The sequence below is a fragment of the Saimiri boliviensis genome, chromosome 14 (genome assembly GCF_048565385.1).
Source record: "Saimiri boliviensis isolate mSaiBol1 chromosome 14, mSaiBol1.pri, whole genome shotgun sequence".
NCBI classification, from domain to species: Eukaryota; Metazoa; Chordata; class Mammalia; order Primates; family Cebidae; genus Saimiri; species Saimiri boliviensis.
In genome coordinates, this window is record NC_133462.1 from 7,631,661 (window position 1) to 7,650,099 (window position 18,439).

At 55.1% G+C, this 18,439-nt stretch overlaps 2 long non-coding RNA genes across 24 annotated transcripts; one reads left to right on the plus strand and one right to left on the minus strand.

Moving 5' to 3' along the window:
• Positions 1-340: 340 nt before the first annotated feature.
• Positions 341-18,404, minus strand: LOC104653272 (uncharacterized). Of its 23 annotated transcripts, none has more exons than XR_012513787.1 (8): positions 16,182-18,404; positions 13,724-13,913; positions 11,902-12,796; positions 9,159-9,300; positions 5,789-6,599; positions 5,510-5,559; positions 1,618-1,703; positions 341-1,034 (listed from the first exon to the last, which is right to left on the minus strand). It is a non-coding gene; the product is annotated as an uncharacterized LOC104653272 (long non-coding RNA). The 23 variants fall into 23 exon arrangements; XR_012513777.1 differs by having other exon boundaries at positions 1,618-5,317; XR_012513773.1 differs by having other exon boundaries at positions 1,618-6,599; positions 16,182-16,399; positions 17,400-18,404.
• On the plus strand, positions 12,793-14,088 carry LOC104653271 (uncharacterized). The gene is made up of 2 exons (XR_746495.3): positions 12,793-13,523; positions 13,742-14,088. It is a non-coding gene; the product is annotated as an uncharacterized LOC104653271 (long non-coding RNA).
• Positions 18,405-18,439: the final 35 nt, after the last annotated feature.

Consider the following 18,439-nt stretch of genomic DNA (forward strand, 5'->3'; position numbering starts at 1 on the left):
GAGGCAGGAGTGAGTGGAAGGTGCCCAGGGGCCTGGCTAAACCCGGTGACACCCACTAGGCACCCGCAGAAGTGGGGGACTCAGGTGCAGGGAGGCAGGTGTTCCCCCACTTGGGGTGTGTCCCTCCAGAAGCAGGCCATGTGCCATGGCGGGCAGTTCAGGCTGCCCGTGACACCCCGGCAAGGTGGAGCTGACATCCCATAGGACGCACTCGCAAAAGCCCTGGCCACGCAGGGAGCAGGGTGTGGCACGCTCTGGTCTGCAGGTTTCCCCAAGGTCAGAGGGCGGGCTGTAAGGTGAAAAGTTCACAACAGAGGGGACACCCCAACTCCAGGGTGACTGTAGGTTTGTCATATATAGCTTTAATCATTTTATGATACATTCCGTCGATACTTAATGTATTGAGAGTTTTTAGCATGAAGTGCCGTTGAATTTTATCGAAGGCCTTCTCTGCGTCTGTTGAGATACTCATGTGCTTTTTGTCTTTGGTTCCGTTTATGTGATGGATTACATTTATGGATTTGCACATGTTGAACCAGCCACGCGTCCCCGGGATGAAGCCTGCTTGGTCGTGATGGATAAGCTTCTTGATGTGCTATTGCAATCTGTTTGCCAGTATTTTATTGAAGATTTTGCGTCGATGTTCATCATGGATGTTGGCCTGAAGTTTTCTTTTTTAGTTGAGTCTGCCTGGTTTTGGTATCGGGATGATGTTGGTCTCATAAACTGAGTTAGGGAGGATTCCCTCCTTTTGTGGTGTTTGATACAGTTTCAGAAGGAATGGAACCAGCTCCTCTTTGTACGTCTGGTAGAATTCGGCTGTGAACCCGTCTGGGCCTGGACGGTTTTTGGTTGGTAGGCTATTGATTGCTGCCTCTACGTCAGCCCTTGTTACTGGTCTGTTCAGGGTTTCAGCTTCCTCCTGGTTTAGTCTCGGTCGAGTACAAGCGTCTACGAATGTGTCCATTTCCTCCTGGTTTACTGGTTATGTGAGTAGAGCTGGCTGTGGTAATCCTTGATGGTGGTGTGTATTTCTGCGGGATGAGGGGTGATGTCCCCTGTATTGTTTTTGTTGCATCCATTTAATTCTTCTCCCTTCTCTTTTTTATTAATCTGGCTAGCGGTCTGTCTCTCCAAGGTCTCTCTCAGTCTTTGCTCAGCTGTCTCTCCCCTCTATCTCTCTGTGTCTCTCCCCTTCTCTCCCCTTCTCCCCCCTTCTCCCTGGGCCCCTGGCCCCTCCCTGCCACCCGTGCCTGTCACCTGTCCCATCACAGGTCCCAGACAGCCTGGCAGGGGCCTGAGTGTTGCTATTCTTGGCCTGAGTGACAGGCAGGGCTGTGGCCCCCATGTGCGTGCTGGGTTATGGCCAAATAAGGTCCTGAGTGAGGAGCCCAGGGAGGGGGAGTCGGTGGGGAGAGAGGGGCCGCTGACCTCCTCCTGCTCCCACTCCCTCCTGCCCTAACCCCCACATCCTGGCAGGTGAGAGGGGGCAGGGCGACAGGTTATCACACCATCTAAGCACTTACTGTCTGCCCCACAGTGCAGAGCCCCATGCCCCCTCCACTGGGACCCCTCTTCTCACAGAAGTGCCTCGGGACTCAGAGGACTGCCACTCACCCCAAGGCGCCCAGCCAGGCTCGTCCCAGAGCTGAGGGGGCTGGGGTGCCCCACGTAGATGCCAGTTGCCTCTCAGCCACCCCGGGCTGCAGGAGGGAAGACAGAGGGGCTGTGGCGGGCAGGTGCGGGCGGAGGGGACAGCTGTCCCACACCCCCTGGTGGTGACAGCTGCTGCCCGATTTAGCTCACAGAGCCGGGTCTGGCCAGCTAAGGCGGTGGCGGGGGGCGGTCTCACCCCCAGGGCATCCCTTAAATTGCGTGGTCGGGCCCAGGGTTCAGCCGCCACCAACGCCAGGTGAGAGGGGCTGCTCCTTCCTCGACCTCCCCACCGCAAGGCTCTGCGCGTCTTCTCCCTCTGTCTCTTTCTGTCTGTCTGTCTCCCCTCTCTCTGTCTCCCTGTCTCTGTCTGTCTCCCTCTGTCTCTCCCTCTGTCTCTGTCTCTGTCTCCCTCTGTCTCTTTGTCTGTCTGTCTCCCCTCTCTGTCTCCCTCCCTCTGTCTCTGTCTGTCTCCCTCTCTCTGTCTGTCTCCCTCTGTCTCTGAGAGTCTCTCTGTCTCTGTCTCCCTCAGCAACCCCTTTCTCTTTCTTACTCTCCCTTTTCTCCCCCATCTCGCTCTGTCTTTCCCTGGCTTGGTATCTCTGTGTCTCTGTCTCTTATCTCTGTGTCTCTCCCCCACTTATTTCCATCTGCCTCTCCCCTACTTCTCTCTGTCTCTGCCTCTCTCCCCACTTCTGTCTCTTACCCACTTCTCTGTCTCTGTCTCTCCCCAACTTCTGTCTCTTCCCCCATGTCTCTCCCCCACTTCTTTTTATTTTTATTTATATATTTTTTGTGAGACGGAGTTTCGCTCTTGTTGCCCAGGCTGGAGTGCAATGGCGCGATCTCGGCTCACCGCAACCTCCGCCTCCTGGGTTCAGGCAATTCTCCTGCCTCAGCCTCCTGAGTAACTGGGATTACAGGCACGTGCCACCATGCCCAGCTAATTTTTGTATTTTTAGTAGAGACGGGGTTTCACCTTGTTGACCAGGATGGTCTCGATCTCTTGACCTCGTGATCCACCCGCCTCGGCCTCCCAAAGTGCTGGGATTACAGGCTTGAGCCACCGTGCCCGGCTGTCCCCCTCACTTCTATCTCTGCCTCTCCCCCCACTTCTCTGTCTCTGTCTCTCCCCGCATTTCTTTGTCTCTGCCTCTCCCCCACTTCTCTGTCTCTCCCCACATTTCTGTCTCTCCCCCACTTGTCTCTGTCTCTCCCCGCATTTGTCTCTGCCTCTCCCCCACTTCTCTGTCTCTCCCCACATTTGTCTCTCCCCTACTTCTGTCTCTGCCTCTCCCCGACTTGTCTCTGCCTCTCCCCCACTTGTCTCTGCCTCTCCCCCACTTGTCTTTTTCCCACTTCTGTCTGCCTCTCCCCAACTTGTCTCCCCGCATTTCTGTCTCTGCCTCTCCCCAACTTCTGTCTCTCCCCCACTTCTCTGTCTCTCCCCGCATGTCTCTGCCTCTCCCCCACTTCACTATCTCTGTCTCTCCCCACATTTCTGTCTGCGTCTCCCCAACTTCTCTCTGCCTCTCCCCCACTTGTCTCTCCCTCACTGTCTCTGCCTCTCCCCCACTTCTGTCTCTGCCTCACCCACTTCTCTGTCTCTCCCCCCACTTCTCTGCCTGTCTCTCCCCCACTTGTCTCTGCCTCTCCCCCATTTCTCTCTGTCTGTCTCTCCCCCACTTCTCTCTGCCTCTGTCTCTCCGTCTCTGTCTGTCTCTCCTGTCTCTCTCTGAGTCCTCCTCTCTCCCCAGCTCTCCAGATGAAGCCCTCCCTGGCCTCTGCGGTCCCTGCTGAATAAAGCTGTTTCTGTCCTCACCTCTCTCCCTTCTGCGCCTCCTTCTTTCCTTCCTCACTCCTCTGCCTCTCAGCTCGGCCCCCAGCCCTGATCCTGGGTCTAGGAGGTGGGAATCCCAGAGCTGGGTGTGGGGGCTCCTCCCTCCCAGAGACAGAGATGGATGCAGAGACAGAAGACAGAGAGAGCGAGAGACCGAGCAAGACAGAGACGAGATGGGGCCATGAGCTCAGAGATGAGAGATGGCAGGTCAGAGATACAGCTCGTGAGAGACTGGGAGACAGAGACTCAGAGACCCAGAGACAGAGAGACCAGGCAGCGCCCCCGCCCCAATACACACAAACAGACATAGGGAACAAGGGCCGGGCAGGGCTGGGCAGCCTCCCCTCCCCCTTCAGGCCAGGCCAGGCCAGGCCAGGCGGTGCCAGGCCCAGAACAATGGCCCCTTGTCAGAGCTCCAGAGGAGCTGGCCAGCTGGGGAGGCCTGTGGTCTGGGCCGTGGAGGAGGGGCGGCCACAGACCCAGGGTTGGTGGGGTGCACCTCCTAGGGGCCTGGCCCGGAGCCTCCACCCTCAGACTCCCCTCCTCCCCTGGACTCCCTTCCTGGGGTCCCCGCCTGCTTTCTCTGCTCTGCCTGGGGAAGGGAACAGGCATTTACGGAGCACCTGCCGCCCGCATCCACAACGCCTGCCTTCCTCTCCTTACACTCCCGCCTCCCGCCCCCCTGTCCCGTCCGCTGCTTGTTCCTCCTGGGAAACGGGCAATTATTATGCACCTGAAGCTGGCGTCCATCTGCACCTTCCATCCTCCAGCTTTCCTGTCCCTTCCACCCCACTTCCTTTCTCTTTCCCATTGGCTCGGGTCTCCTGGGAAGGCAGCGGGCATCTATTGAGCGTCTACTGTGTGCCAAGGAGTTTGGGAACACTGGCTGCTCTCTGCCTGCTTCCTCTCCTCCCCCCGCCCTGCTTTCTTCTCTCTTTTTTTTTTTTTTTTTTTTTTTGAGATGAGGTTTCACTCCCACCCAGGCTGGATCGCAGTCACACAATCGAGGCTCACTACAGCCTCGACCTCCTGTGCTCAGGCGGTCCTCTACCCCAGCCCCCCAAGTAGCTGGAAGTCGAGGCACCACCGTATCTGGCTCATTTTTGTATTATTATTACTGTTTGAGGCGGAGTTTTGTTTTGGTCACCCAGGCTGGAGTGCAATGGCGCGATCTCAGCTCATGTCAACGTCCACCTCCTGGATTCCAGCAATTCTCCTGCCTCAGCTTCCCGAGTAGCTGGGATTACAGGCACGTGCCACCATGCCCAGCTCATTTTTTGTATTTTTAACAGAGATGGGGTTTCACCATGTTGGTTAGGCTGGTCTTGAACTCCCGACCTCAGGTGATCCACCCGCCTCAGTCTCCCAAAGTGCTGGGATTACCAGCGTGAGCCACCGTGCCCAGCCTAATCTTTGTATTTTTTAGAGAGACGGGGTCTCCCTATGTTGGCCAGGCCGGTCTCGAACTCCTGGGCTCAAGAAGCCATCCTCCCGCCTCTGCCCTCAAGTGCGGTGAGCCGCCTCCCCGGGGCCGCTTCTTCCCTCTGTTCCTCTCCTTTCCGACTCTCTGCTCCCTGCCGGCAGGGCGGGTGGACGCACTGAGCACTTGCTGTGGACCAGGCACTGTGCACACCTCTCCTCACCCTCTGCCTCCCTGGTCCCTCTCCTGTCCTCTCCTTGTGTTTCTGTGCTCTCTGCCCTCTTCCAAGGCGAGGACTACATTTATTGAGCACTTCTGGTATGCACGCAGTTGGGTTCTTTCTCTACTCTCCTCTTGCCCTTCAGTCTCCACTGACTCCACCAGTCTCTGCGTCTTTCTGCACTCTGCCAGGGAAGAAAATGGGCATTTATTGAGCACCTATTGTGTGCCAGACCGTTTCTGTACTCTCCCCCAACCCTTCCACCACTTCTTCCCTTATCTCTAACTTCTTTCTGTTCCATCAGCTCTTTCTCGGGGACAAAAGTAAGCAATTATGGGTCACCTGCTGTATGCCAGGCAATTAACATCCCACTTACCCCTCTTGCTCTGCCCGCTTCTTCCTTCACTCTGCTCTCTGGGTCCTCTTCTGGGGAAGAGTGCCAGTGTTGACTGAGCACCTCCTGTGTCCCCCATGGCTCACCCGCACCCCTCCCTCCCCACACATCCTCTCCTCTGTCTCTCCTCCCTCCGCCCCTCCACCCCCACGGAGGCCTCCTCTTGTTCCTGTCTGTGCCTTCATTTCCGTCTTGTTCTCTTGCTCCTCCAAGGAAGACCATGTGCATTTATTGAGTGCCTCCTGTGTGCCCACCGCTCACCAGAGCACATGTTCTCCTTTGCTCTTCTCCCGGCCGCCTCCTCTCCTCCAGCTTCTCCCCTTCCTCTCTGCCCTGCCAGCCCTTTCCTGGGGGAGAGAACAGGCATGGCTGAGTGCCTGCTGTATGCTGCCTGTTCGTCTACACCATCTGCTGCCTCACAGGCTCTGTTCTCCCTTCTCTCCTTGCTGCTTGCTGTCTTCCTCCTGGCTGCTTGCTCTGTGCTTGCTGCCAGGAAGAAGGGGCATTTATTAGGCACCTACTGTGTATTAGTGACTTTACGTATATTGTCTCCTTCCCACACAACAGTCTGTTCTGCTCTCTCTGCTGGAGTTTCTTCCTCCTCTTCCTCCTCCTTCCCCTCCGCTCCCTCCTCCTCCTCCTCTCCTCACTCCCTCCTTTACTTTCTCCTGTCTCTTGGGGAAAAGAAACAACACTTAACGAACACCTACTGTGTGCGTCACACTTTCCACCCGTGCCCCTCTATATTTTTTTAGTCGGAGTCTCGCTCTGTCGCCCAGGCTGGAGTGCAGGGGCACGACCTCCTGTCACTGCAGCCTCCGCCTCCCAAGCTGAAGCAGAGATGACGGGTAGCTGGGATTACAGGTGTGCACCACCATGTTCCGGTAATTTTTTTGAAACGGGGTTTCACTGTGTTACCCAGGCTGGTCTGGAACTCCTGACCTCAGGTGATTCACTCGCCTTGGCCTCCCAGAGTGCTGGGATTCCGGGCGTGAGCCACCGCGCCTGGTTCCATGCCCCTCTCTAGGCTGCTTTTCCTCTGCGGAGGTTTCTTCTCGTTTTTCATGTGGTCCTGGAGGGAATGTGCATTTATTGAGCACCGACTGTGTGCCAGGCTTTTTACGTGCACAGCCTCCCCTTCTCTCCCTCTGTCCCCCTTCCCTTCCTCTCTCTGCCTTCCTACTCTCTGTGCCTTCCCTCGGAAGGTGAAAGGACACCAATTGGGCACCGACTGTGTACCTGGCGACTCTCTCTAGGCCCTTCTTTCCCCTGTCCCTCTCTTTTTCTTCCTTCTCAGCAGTAGAAGCCCCAGACCGTTCCGATGGCAGGGGCTTAGGTTTCCTCAGGAGTTGCAGCTGCCACAGCCTAGAAGGGGCAGCCAGCTACACCCCCAGCAGCACGTAGGATCTGGGCTGCAGCCTGATTTCGCCCTTGGGAAAATAGGTGGATGACAATGGCCACTCCCTCCCAGGGCGGGGCGGGGGGGGGGTGCTGAAGGAGGCCTTGAGGGAATCTAGGAAGGAATGCTCTAGAAACTGCGGTCCAGGTGAGGAAGATGTGCCCCTCCCCCATCTCTCCTTCTAACTCTCTGTGACCCCCCCACCGCCTCTGTCTCTCTTGCCCTCGCCTCTCTCCCATTCTCAGAATCTCTCCGGCATCCTTACTCCCGACTCTGTTCCTGTCTCTACATGCCCCCAACTCCCCAACTTTTTTTTTTTTTTTTTTTTTGAGATGGGCTCACTCTGCTGCCCAGGCTGGAATGCAATGGAGCAATCTCGGCTCATTGCAACCTCCACCTCCCAAGTACAAGCGATTCTCCTGCCTTGGCCTCCCAAAGTGCTGGGATTACAGGCGCCCGCCACCATGCCTGGCTGATTTTTATATTTTTGGTAGGACTTGTTATATTGGCCAAGCTGGTCTCGAACTCCTGACCTCAAACGATCCACCCGCCTCAGCCTCCCAAAATGCTGGGATTACAGGCGTGAGCCATCACGCCCGGCCCCGGCTTATCTTTGATACACACTAATTTCCCTCCCACTACAGGCCAGAGGGTCCTTCACCCCCACCGTCCTCCTCCTCCTCCTCCTCCTTCATCCTTCCTTCCTCCCTTTCTCATTCCTCCTCCCCCTCCTCCCCCCTCCCCCTCCCCCTCCTCCCCCCTCCTCCCCCTCCCTCCTCCCCCCTCCCTCCTCTCCCTGCTCCCCCCTCCCTCCTCTCCCCTCCCCCTCCCCCTCCTCCCCCCCCCCATCCTCCTCCTCTCCCCTCTTTCCTCCCTCTTTCCTCCTCCTTCCTCCCCTCCAGGTCTCACACACTCCTGCTCCTCCTTGGGTCCTCCACCTGCTTCCACCCAGCTCCACCTTTTCCTGACTGCCCACCTTGTGACTCTCAGCCTTTCTGGAATCTTCTCCCTTGTCCTCCAGACTGCCAACCCCCAGGGTCCTCTGCCCTCTCCCCTCCCCCTGTGCTGAGTCCTCCCCGTCCGTCCTCACCCTTTCATTTCCTCATTGTCTGTACTTGACCCCCAGAGGACGAGCTGATGGGGCCTCAGTCTGACTGCGCCCGCCTGTCCGTCCACAGCACTGGACTGTGTCGGAAGGGGACAAGCAGGCCAGGGACCAGGGGCAGCACTGCAGGGGGGGCCTGTGCCCTCGGGCTCCCTGCCTCCGTCAGCTTCCTTCCAGTTACTGCCCCTTGGGTTTGCCTCTCTCCCTTCCTCTCCCCTCCCCTCCCCTTCCTCTGGGCGCCTGCAGTGAGCCCCACCCAGTTGCTCCCGCGCGGTGCCTCAGTCAGGCTGGCTCGCGTCTCCCTCTCTCACCTGTCTCTCACTGTGTGTCTTGCCATCGTTTTGTCTCTTTCTCTCAGTCTCTTTCTCGGTGTCTCTTTCCCTCTCCCTGTCTCTCTCTCTCTCGGTCTCTCCCTCTCCGTCTCTCTCTCCCGCTGTCTCCCCCTCTCTGCCTCCGACACCGTCTCTCCCCCTCTCGCCTCCGTGGGGCTCTCCCGTGTACTTTCCATCCCCCCTTCACTTGTTCCTTCCTGGCCTACTTGCTGTTGCGTTTGTTCTCCTCGCTCCTTCCTCACCCCGAAAGCTCTCTCCCGTCACCTCCAGACCCAAGTCCTGCCCAGCTCCGCCTCTCCACGCCTGCTCCCTCCTTTCCAGACAGTTTCTCTGCCTGTCATTGCCCTTGACCCTTCTCTCCCCTCTCTGCTCCCACCGGCTCCTCAGTTCTGACGCCTGCGCCCACAGCCTTGCCCCGACCCCACCCGCCACGCCTGCCGTCCCCTCACCTCCCGGCCCCTGTCCCCTCCTGCATGCCGTCTTCTTCTTGACTCCAACATCGGCAGCTGCAGAGGCCCCGAGGCCCCTCGCAGGAGGCGGGACAGGGAGGGCTCCTCCGCCTGCTGGGATATTTTTACCCTGCCTTGGACGATCAGGACAATTGGTCCAGCAATGTTTCACCCTTTAGGAAACTTATTTCATGTCCCGCCAGGTCCCGGGACCATCAGCTTGTGTGTCTCCACAGCTGCACAGTCCCGTCCGTCTGCAGCTCATTGTCTGGGCCACGGGTGTTACCCCATGACTTGCTCTTGTTAGTGTCAGTGCACCCACGAGCCCGGTCTTTGTCTTACTCACAGCGAGCACAGGCACTCGTGGGCTGCGTCGGATTTCCCAGCAGTGGAGGCCTCTGCGTCCACCCCGCCGTCCCGCCGGCTCTTGCTCACTGTCTCCCTTCCCTGCTAGCCTGGTCGCTTGCGCCCTGCTCTGCGTGTTGGATCTGAAAAGGAAGTAAGGGACCAGGTGGAGGGCATGTTTCTCTGATCCCACCCACCTGAGGTAGCCCAGGTGAGGGCCCTGGGTCCCCCTGTCACCCAGGCTGTCCACACGGAAGGCCAGATGGCCCAGACCAAGAGATCCCTGGATCCAAGGACACGTAACTCCCACTTCACCAATATGGGCTCCAGCGTCCCTGCGCGCTGACCCACGTCTTCCTTACGGTCTTGTCTGCAGTTTGATGCTCTTAAGATCGCTAAGAACACTTTACCCAGGTTCCTACTTGTTATCGGCTGTGGGGCTGGGGCAGGAGCGACAGCCTGTCTCGGTGTCAGTGGATGAGGCGTCAGGTGTGGCTTTGCTTTTTGCGCCTTCTTTTATCTTGCCACTGGCTCTCCCGCCCCGTCACACACACCCCTACTCTGACACTTCTGCTTCTCGGGCAGACTTTTCTCCAGTTCCCTTCCAGTCCCCCTTCGCTCCTCTGCTCCTCTCCCCCAGGTCGGTGCTCGGCAATTCCTCGCTCCTTCTGTTCTGCCAACCTCTCGGGCAGCTGCCTCCATCCTGTCTCCTGACCTCCCGCCCCCCAGCTCCATCCCTTCCTCCTCCTCTGTCGCCCCTTCCACAGCTGCTCTTTTCCTCCCTCTCCCCATCCTCTCCCTGGGTCACAGAGATGGTCCCGGGGTGACTGCGCCCCTTGAGGCAGGAGCATCTCCTATGAGGCTGGTGGACGTTTCTGCTGCGTGGCCGAGTTCCCAGCCTGGACTCGCTGGGTCTGGCCACCTGTCCCGCAGTAGCCTGGGCTATGCCCAGAAGACCCCCAGCTGGCCTGCCTGGCCCTCTCCCTGCCTCGCACCAGCTCCTCACCTGCGTCACGTTCCTGCTTCTTGCTCTGGTCTCTGGGCTGACGCTGTCCTAGGGGCACCAGCCCTCAGCTGGAGGGGCACGCACCTCTTCTTTCCTCTCTGCTTTTCTTCTCGCTCATTCACCCAGGCTGGAGTGCAGTGGTGCAGTCTCCACGTCCCAGGCTCCAGTGGTCCTCCCACCTCAGCCTCCCCAACTACTGGGATCACAGGCGTGAGCCACCACACACGGCCTGTTTCCTTCTCTGCCCTTTTTAGTATTTTTCCCTTTCTCCCTTCAGTCTCCCTTCCTTCCCAACGTCTGTCTCGCCTTCTCTCCTCTGCAGCCCTCTCCCCTCCCTCCCTGATGCACCGCTGTCCCCGCCTCCATCAGGTCTGCTGTCTCTGCCCCTCTCCCATTTGTTTCTTCCTGTTTTTTCTCACTGTCCTCTCTACTGCCACATTCCTTTTTCTCACGTCTCTCCCTGTCCAGCTCTTCTCTCCTGTGTCCCTTCTAGCACATTCTCTGGCTGTTTCCTCTCCCCCCCTCCTCCCTGCCACTCTCCTCGGCGCCCTTTTCTCTCCTGTCTCAGGGTCTCCTGGCTTTCTTCTCCTTCCTGTTCCTGGCTCTCTCCTTTTTCTCTCCTCTTCTCTTGCTGGAGCTTCCCGCTCCGCCCTCCCTCCCTCCCTCTCCCTGGGCAGCCAGCCGGCCACTCTCCCTCATGCCCCTCTCCCTGGGCTGCTCCCTCCTTCACCCGTTTCTCTGCCTCCCTCTTCTCGGAGCCAGCGCCATGGCTCCCACCATTTCTCTCCCTCCTTCCTGTCCTTTTCACTCGTCTTTCTTTCCCCTTCTGCCTTTTCTTCTCTTTCCACTTCCGGCCCCCACTCTGTCTCCTTTCTCCCTCTTCCCTCTCCCACTCTGGCCTGAAGTTTTCTTTTTTAGTTGAGTCTGCCTGGTTTTGGTATCGGGATGATGTTGGTCTCATAAACTGAGTTAGGGAGGATTCCCTCCTTTTGTGGTGTTTGATACAGTTTCAGAAGGAATGGAACCAGCTCCTCTTTGTACGTCTGGTAGAATTCGGCTGTGAACCCGTCTGGGCCTGGACGGTTTTTGGTTGGTAGGCTATTGATTGCTGCCTCTACGTCAGCCCTTGTTACTGGTCTATTCAGGGTTTCAGCTTCCTCCTGGTTTAGTCTTGGTAGAGTACAAGTGTCTAGAAATTTATCCATTTCTTCCTGGTTTACTGGTTTATGTGAGTAGAGCTGTCTGTCTTGATCGATTCCACTATTAAAACTTGTGTTTGCAGCCGGGCGCGGTGGCTCAAGCCTGTAATCCCAGCACTTTGGGAGGCCGAGGCGGGTGGATCACGAGGTCAAGAGATCGAGACCATCCTGGTCAACAAAGTGAAACCCGTCTCTACTAAAAATACAAAAAATTAGCTGGGCATGGTGGCGCGTGCCTGTAATCCCAGCTACTCAGGAGGCTGAGGCAGGAGAATTGCCTGAACCCAGGAGGTGGAGGTTGCGGTGAGCCGAGATCGCGCCATTGTACTCCAGCCTGGGTAACAAGAGCGAAACTCCGTCTCAAAAAAAAAAAAAAAAAAAAAAAAGCTTGTGTTTTCAACTCCATCAAGTCATTTATGTTCTTCTCTAAGCTGGTGATTCTAGTTAGTATTTCGCCTAACCTTTTTTCAGGGTTTTTGGTTTCCTTGCATTGAGTTAGAATGTGTTCCTTTAGCTCTGAAAAGTTTGTCATTACCTACCTTCAGAATCCTGTTTCCATCAATTCTTCACACTCCTTCTTGGTCAAGTTGTGATCCTGTGTTGTTGAGGAGTTGCGATCCCTTGAAGGAGAAGAGGCGTTCTGGTCTTTGATGGTTTTTTCCCCCCATCTTCGTGGATTTACTTGGCTGTGGTGTCAGAGAGCAGCTTGATGAGGTTGCTTGTCTGCCTGTGGAGGCACTACTGGGTTTCTAGGGAAGCTTCCCGTGTCTTTTGTTTACGCTGGAAGATTAGGCCCGTCTCTTCTGCTGACCTGTAGGCGCTGCTGGGTTGTCAAGAATGCCGGCCCTTTGCTACATAGGCTTCCTGTGGTGTTAAAACATGTAGCCCAGTCCCACCCCGGTAGTGGTGGGTTGTGCCATTCCTCCACTGGGCTGGATCATTCAGGGTTCATCTCAGACTGTGGCACTGGCTGCACAACCGACTACACTTAAGAGCTTCCACCCTCTGGGGTTTGTGGGGAGGGTAGGGACCCACCCAGCCGCTTCTGCTTACAGCTCCCTCTCTCTGGGCACGGGGAGGGGGTGATACCTCAGGCTCTTATTCAACTCCACACTTGTAAATCCCAGCGTTTGACTGGCAAAGATCCCCTGTTCTGTGTATTGCTGAGGCTTGAGGGGAAGGGCTGTATCTGGACCGGAGTGCCAGAGGGGAAGCCTCCAAGTCACCGGTCAGATGCACTTTCTGGATGAAGCAGCACCCCTCCCCGCCCCAGTCTGCCCTGAGTGGGCTTTCCTCACCATCGGACCAGACCCGTTGAAATGGACCTGGTACCTCAGTTGGAGCTAGGAGAGCTCTGGATTTCCGTGTCTCTCACTGGGTGTTGTGCGCTGGAGTTGTGTCTAATCGGCTATCTTGGATCTTCCCGAGGTCACCCTATTGATGCCAAACTTAGTACAGACACCCGATCGGCATAGTGCACTAGAGCCCAGAAATCCTGGGCTCCAGTGATCCTCCCACCTCAGCCTCCCGAGTAGCTGGGACTCGGGCACATGCCATCGACGACTCCTGCTTTTTTGCTGAACTTTCTCCTCCCTTTCCTCCCTGTTTCTCCAGTTTCATTTCCACCTCTCCGCTCTCCTCTCCTCTGACTCTTGTCTTTTCCTCTTTTCACCTCCCTTTTCCTTCCCTGTCTCTCCTTCTTGGGTCTCTTCCTTCCTTCTCTCTGGTTTCTCTGTCTCTGCCCCATCCTTTCACCTGTCTCTTCTCCTTGCTCCTGCTCCCTCTCTCTCTCTCCCCCAGAGCTCTTACTCCCACCAGCCTCCCTCCTCCAAGCCTCCTCTCCTCCACCTCCAGATGGCCCCTGCCTCCTTGCCCCGTGGGCCTTTGCCTCCCTCTCCCATTCCTGCCTTGGCTGCTCCCAGGTCCTGACCAGGAGGCAGGAGTTCACACTGAGTCCCAAACAGGATAGCCCTGAGCAGGCTCCAAGCCTGAGGCCCAGGAGTAGACAGACACCTTTGTGACTCCCATTCTCTCTCTCTTTTCCATCTGTCTGGAACCCTGGACGCTACCTGGAGGAATCAGACCTGCCCAAGGCCCAGGAAGGCGAAAACAAGGAAAACGCTCAGAGACGGGAAGCAACTTGCCTAAAGATACACAGCATGTAAGGAGCGGGGCAGGACTGGGGGCTCCTGGGGTCAGCCAGGAATGGGCTCCTGAACCTGCTGATTCCTGGCCTCCTGTCTGAGCTCAGTGAGCAGGGGATGACGCCCTTTTCTGCTCCATTCCACTCCCGCCCCAACTCTTCCTCGGGAAGCACCTCAGCACTCGGGGCGGGGGGCGGGGGGTGGGGGGGAACCTCACCTGAATTCCATTTCACAGATGAGAAAATCGGTGCCCAGTGTTTCTGAAGAGCAGCAACTGCTAGGACAGGGACTTGGAAGGAACCCGACGATAGCTGAGGAACCAGCAGTGCTCCCTGAAGGACACGGAGAGAAGCCGCCACAGGAGCCGGCCTGAGGCATTCCGAGTGCGTGGAATCTTCTCTCACCACCTACTTGCAAACGAGACACTGACAATGATCCCAGCAAAGAACAACGACCAGAATGCCTGGGGGAGGAACAGGGGATACTGGGTGAAAGGAGGGGGGAGGGAGAACTTGTAACATTCTGTAAAAATGAGTATTTTTACTCCTAATCAATATATAAACATCATGGTATGAAACGGCTGCACTTCACACATTTTCAAGTCACCCTATGGGTGGGTGGATTGGCTCCCATGGAAATGCAGGTAGGGCTGTATATGGCAAACAAAGGAAAATGGAAATTTGTTCACACAAACCTGTCTGGGGAGACTGCATTCCAGGAAATGGACCAAATTGAGTTTGTTTCTTTTGTAACAAAGTTGTGCCTTGCTGACTGGAAGGTGGGTACAAGCAAAGGAGGCTGGACTGACAGCTGAAGAGGCACCAGTCATTAGCCCCTGATCTTACCAGGGAGTCTCTGACGGGGTGAAGAAGCCTATAGATGCCAGGCCTGGTGGCTCACACGTGTAATCCCAGCATTTTAGGGGGCCAAGGCAGGTGTATCACTTTAAGTCAGGAATTTGAGACCAGCCTGGTCAACATGGTGAGTAGAAATCTCTACTAAAAATACAAAAATTATGGAACCAAAGGAGAGCCTGCATAGCCAAATCAATTCTTTTTTTTTTTTTTTTGAGACGGAGTTTCGCTCTCGTTACCCAGGCTGGAGTGCAATGGCGCGATCTCGGCTCACCACAACCTCTGCCTCCTGGGCTCAGGCAATTCTCCTGCCTCAGCCTCCTGAGTAGCTGGGATTACAGGCACGCGCCACCATGCCCAGCTAATGTTTTGTATTTTTAGTAGAGACGGGGTTTCACCATGTTGACCAGGATGGTCTCGATCTCTTGACCTCGTGATCCACCCGCCTCGGCCTCCCAAAGTGCTGGGATTACAGGCTTGAGCCACCGCGTCCGGCTAGCCAAATCAATTCTAAGCAAAAAGAACAAAGCTGGAGGCATCACACTACCGGACTTCAAAATATAACTACAAGGCTACAGTAATCAAAACAGCACGGTACTGATACCAAAACAGAGATAGAGACCAATGGAACAGAACAGAGGCCTCGGAGGCGACACCACACGTCTACAACCATCGGATCACTGACAAACCTCACAAAAACAAGCAATGGGGAAAGGATTCCCTGTTTAATAAATGGTGCTGGGAAAACTGGCTACCCATGTGCAGAAAGCAGAAACTGGACCCCTTCCTGACACCTTACACTAAAATTAACTCCAGATGGATTAAAGACTTAAACATAAGACCTAACACCATAAAAACCCTAGAATAAAATCTAGGCAAAACCATTCAGGACACAGGCATAGGCAAGGACTTCATGACCAAAACACCAAAAGCACTGGCAACAAAAGCCAAAACAAGACAAATGGGACCTAATCAAACTCCACAGCTTCTGCACGGCAAAAGAAACAGTCATTAGAGTGAATCGGCAACCAAAAGAATGGGAAAAAATTTTTGCCATCTAACCGTCTGACAAGGGGGAGGAAGACAGCAAATCACACTGCCATGTGTGTACACATATATGTCTTTTGAGATGGTGTTTCGCTCTTGTTACCCAAGCTGGAGTGCAATGGCGCGATCTCGGCTCACGGCACCTCTGCCTCCTGGGTTCAGACAATTCTCCTGCCTCAGCCTCCTGAGTAGCTGGGATTACAGGCACGAGCCACCATGCCCAGCTAATTTTTTGTATTTTTAGTAGAGACGGGGTTTCACCATGTTGACCAGGATGGTCTCGATCTCTCGGCCTCGTGATCCACCCGCCTCGGCCTCCCAAAGTGCTGGGATTACAGGCTTGAGCCACCGCGCCCGGCCTTTTTTTTTTTTTTTTTTTTTAAAGATTTAAAAAAACCGAAAGTTAGGAGTGGAGGCATATAGGTGTAATCCCAGCTACTCAGGACGCTGAGGCAGAAGAATTGCTTGAACCTGGGAGGTAGAGGTTGCAGTGAGCCAAGATCAAGCCACTGCAGTCTGGGTGACAAGTGAAACTCCATCCCACCCCCCACCTCCCCCAAATAAGGAGCCCATAGTTTCCAGTAGACAGTTTGGGGGTAGTAAAGAATTTTACAAAATACTAAATGTAGTCTTGTGTATTTTAGGATTGCTTGTATATTTTAGGATGCATGGCAAGCGATCCTAAATGCATTTAGGAGCATTCAAATCCAGCAGAGGGAGACTCTCCAACACCAAAGATACAGTGGGATCCATGGTGAGAAACCGTGTGCTCACCCCGGACTCCAGCACCCACTTCCCGTTCCCTGGAGGCGGCCTGGGTTTTCTGTCCCCTGATACTCTGCAGATATTATCCACATCAAGCAGCAGGTCCACATGTGAATAGTTTTGCAAGTGCTGCTCTCTTCCCACCTTCTATTGGCATAGCTGGGCGGTTTCCATGTCTGGTATAAGGTGCACCTCGTTCCATGGCACGGATGCCTCGGAGCGTGTTGCTACCAAAAAATACATGAATAAATAAAAGCCTGTAAAAAGATAATCCCTCCGCCGAGCATGGTGGCTCACACCTGTAATTCCAACACTTTGGGAGGCCAAGGTAGGAGGATCGTTTGAGCTCAGGAGTTTGAGCCTGCAGTGAACTATGTGCCACGGCACTCCAGCCTGGGTGACAGAATGAGCCCCTTCTCTTTAAAAAGGTCAGGGAGGGCCGGGCGCGGTGGCTCAAGCCTGTAATCCCAGCACTTTGGGAGGCCGAGGCGGGTGGATCACGAGGTCAAGAGATCGAGACCAGCCCGGTCAACATGGTGAAACCCCGTCTCTACTAAAAATACAAAAAATTAGCTGGGCATGGTGGCACGTGCCTGTAATCCCAGCTACTCAGGAGGCTGAGGCAGGAGAATTGCCTGAACCCAGGAGGCGGAGGTTGCGGTGAGCCGAGATCGTGCCATTGCACTCCAGCCTGGGTAACAAGAGCAAAACTCTGTCTCAAAAAAAAAAAAAAAAAAAAAAAGGCCGGGCGCGGTGGCTCAAGCCTGTAATCCCAGCACTTTGGGAGGCCGAGGCGGGTGGATCACGAGGTCAAGAGTTCGAGACCAACCTGGTCAACATGGTGAAACCCCGTCTCTACTAAAAATACAAAAAAGTAGCTGGGCATGGTGGTGTGTGCCTGTAATCCCAGCTACTCAGGAGGCTGAGACAGGAGAATTGCCTGAACCCAGGAGGCGGAGGTTGCGGTGAACCGAGATCGTGCCATTGCACTCCAGCCTGGGTAACAAGAGCGAAACTCCGTCTCAAAAAAAAAAAAAAAAAAAAAAAAAAAAAAAGGTCAGGGAGGGACAAGTACTGCACATTACTATCTGGTTGGGCTGACACAGACACTTCAGGAGGGAAAATAAAAAATCAAATAGGAGTGATGAGAGAACAGAGTAGCCGAAAGAGCTCAGTGGGGTGTTAGACTGAAGAAGTGATGAGAGAAGCCAGCATGGTGGCTCATACCTGCAATCCCAGCACATTCAGAGGTAGAGGAAGGTGGATCACTTGAGTACAGCAGTTCAAAACCAGCCTGGGCAACACGGTGAAACCCCATCTCTACAAAAAATACAAAAACTAGCTGGGCGTGGTGTAAGGCTGGTTGCCTCGCTGGGAGTTAAACGGACACACTCACCCCACTCCACGCCTGATAACTACGTCATCACCCAAGCTCGTTATCTGGCCTCCCCACATGGCTTCCCCACACCTGCCTCTGCATACCAGACCCAAGCCCACACTCAGCACCCAACTATGCATCCAACCCCCAGCCCGCTGTTGGAAAACCCTGAAAAAATTTTAAAGAAGACCCACCAAACCCTGCCCGATAGCAGTCTGCCTTTTATGCCCCGGCCAGCCCACTTACCCAAGGTCCCGCCCACCTACCAATGACAGCTCACTCCATGCAGTTCCTGTTTCTCAACAGCCAATAAAGTTGCCTTCACTTTGTTTCCCCAATAGCCAATCAAGGCCCACTTAACAAGGTCCCGCCCACCTACCAATGACAGCTCGCTCCATGCATTTCCTGTTTCTCAACAGCCAATAAAATTGCCTTCACTTTGTTTCCGCAACAGCCAATCAATTGCCTTCCCTCCCCTAAACAACAGGATGCACTTCCTTGGCCCCTTCCTGGACCACAGAACCCTGCCCAGGAGCTGAATAAATTAACTTCTCATTTTTTTATACTTGCCTCAGTTTCCTCATTTTACCTCAGCAATAACCCTGACGCGTGGTAAACACCTATCATCCCAGCTACTCAGGAGGCTGAGGGAGGAGCCCTGAGCCTGGGAGGTGGAGGTTTCAGTGAGCCAAGGTCTTGCTACTTGCTCTCCAGCTTGGGCGACAGAGCAAGACCCTGTCTCAAAAACAAAAAAGAAGTGACAGGAGGGAATGCAACCTCCACCCATGCGCCACGTCCTGGTCCTGACAGTCAACTCCTGTGAACACATCTCCTGTTCATAAACGCATTTCCGACCTGCCATCATAATTCCATTCTAGTCATGCATCTC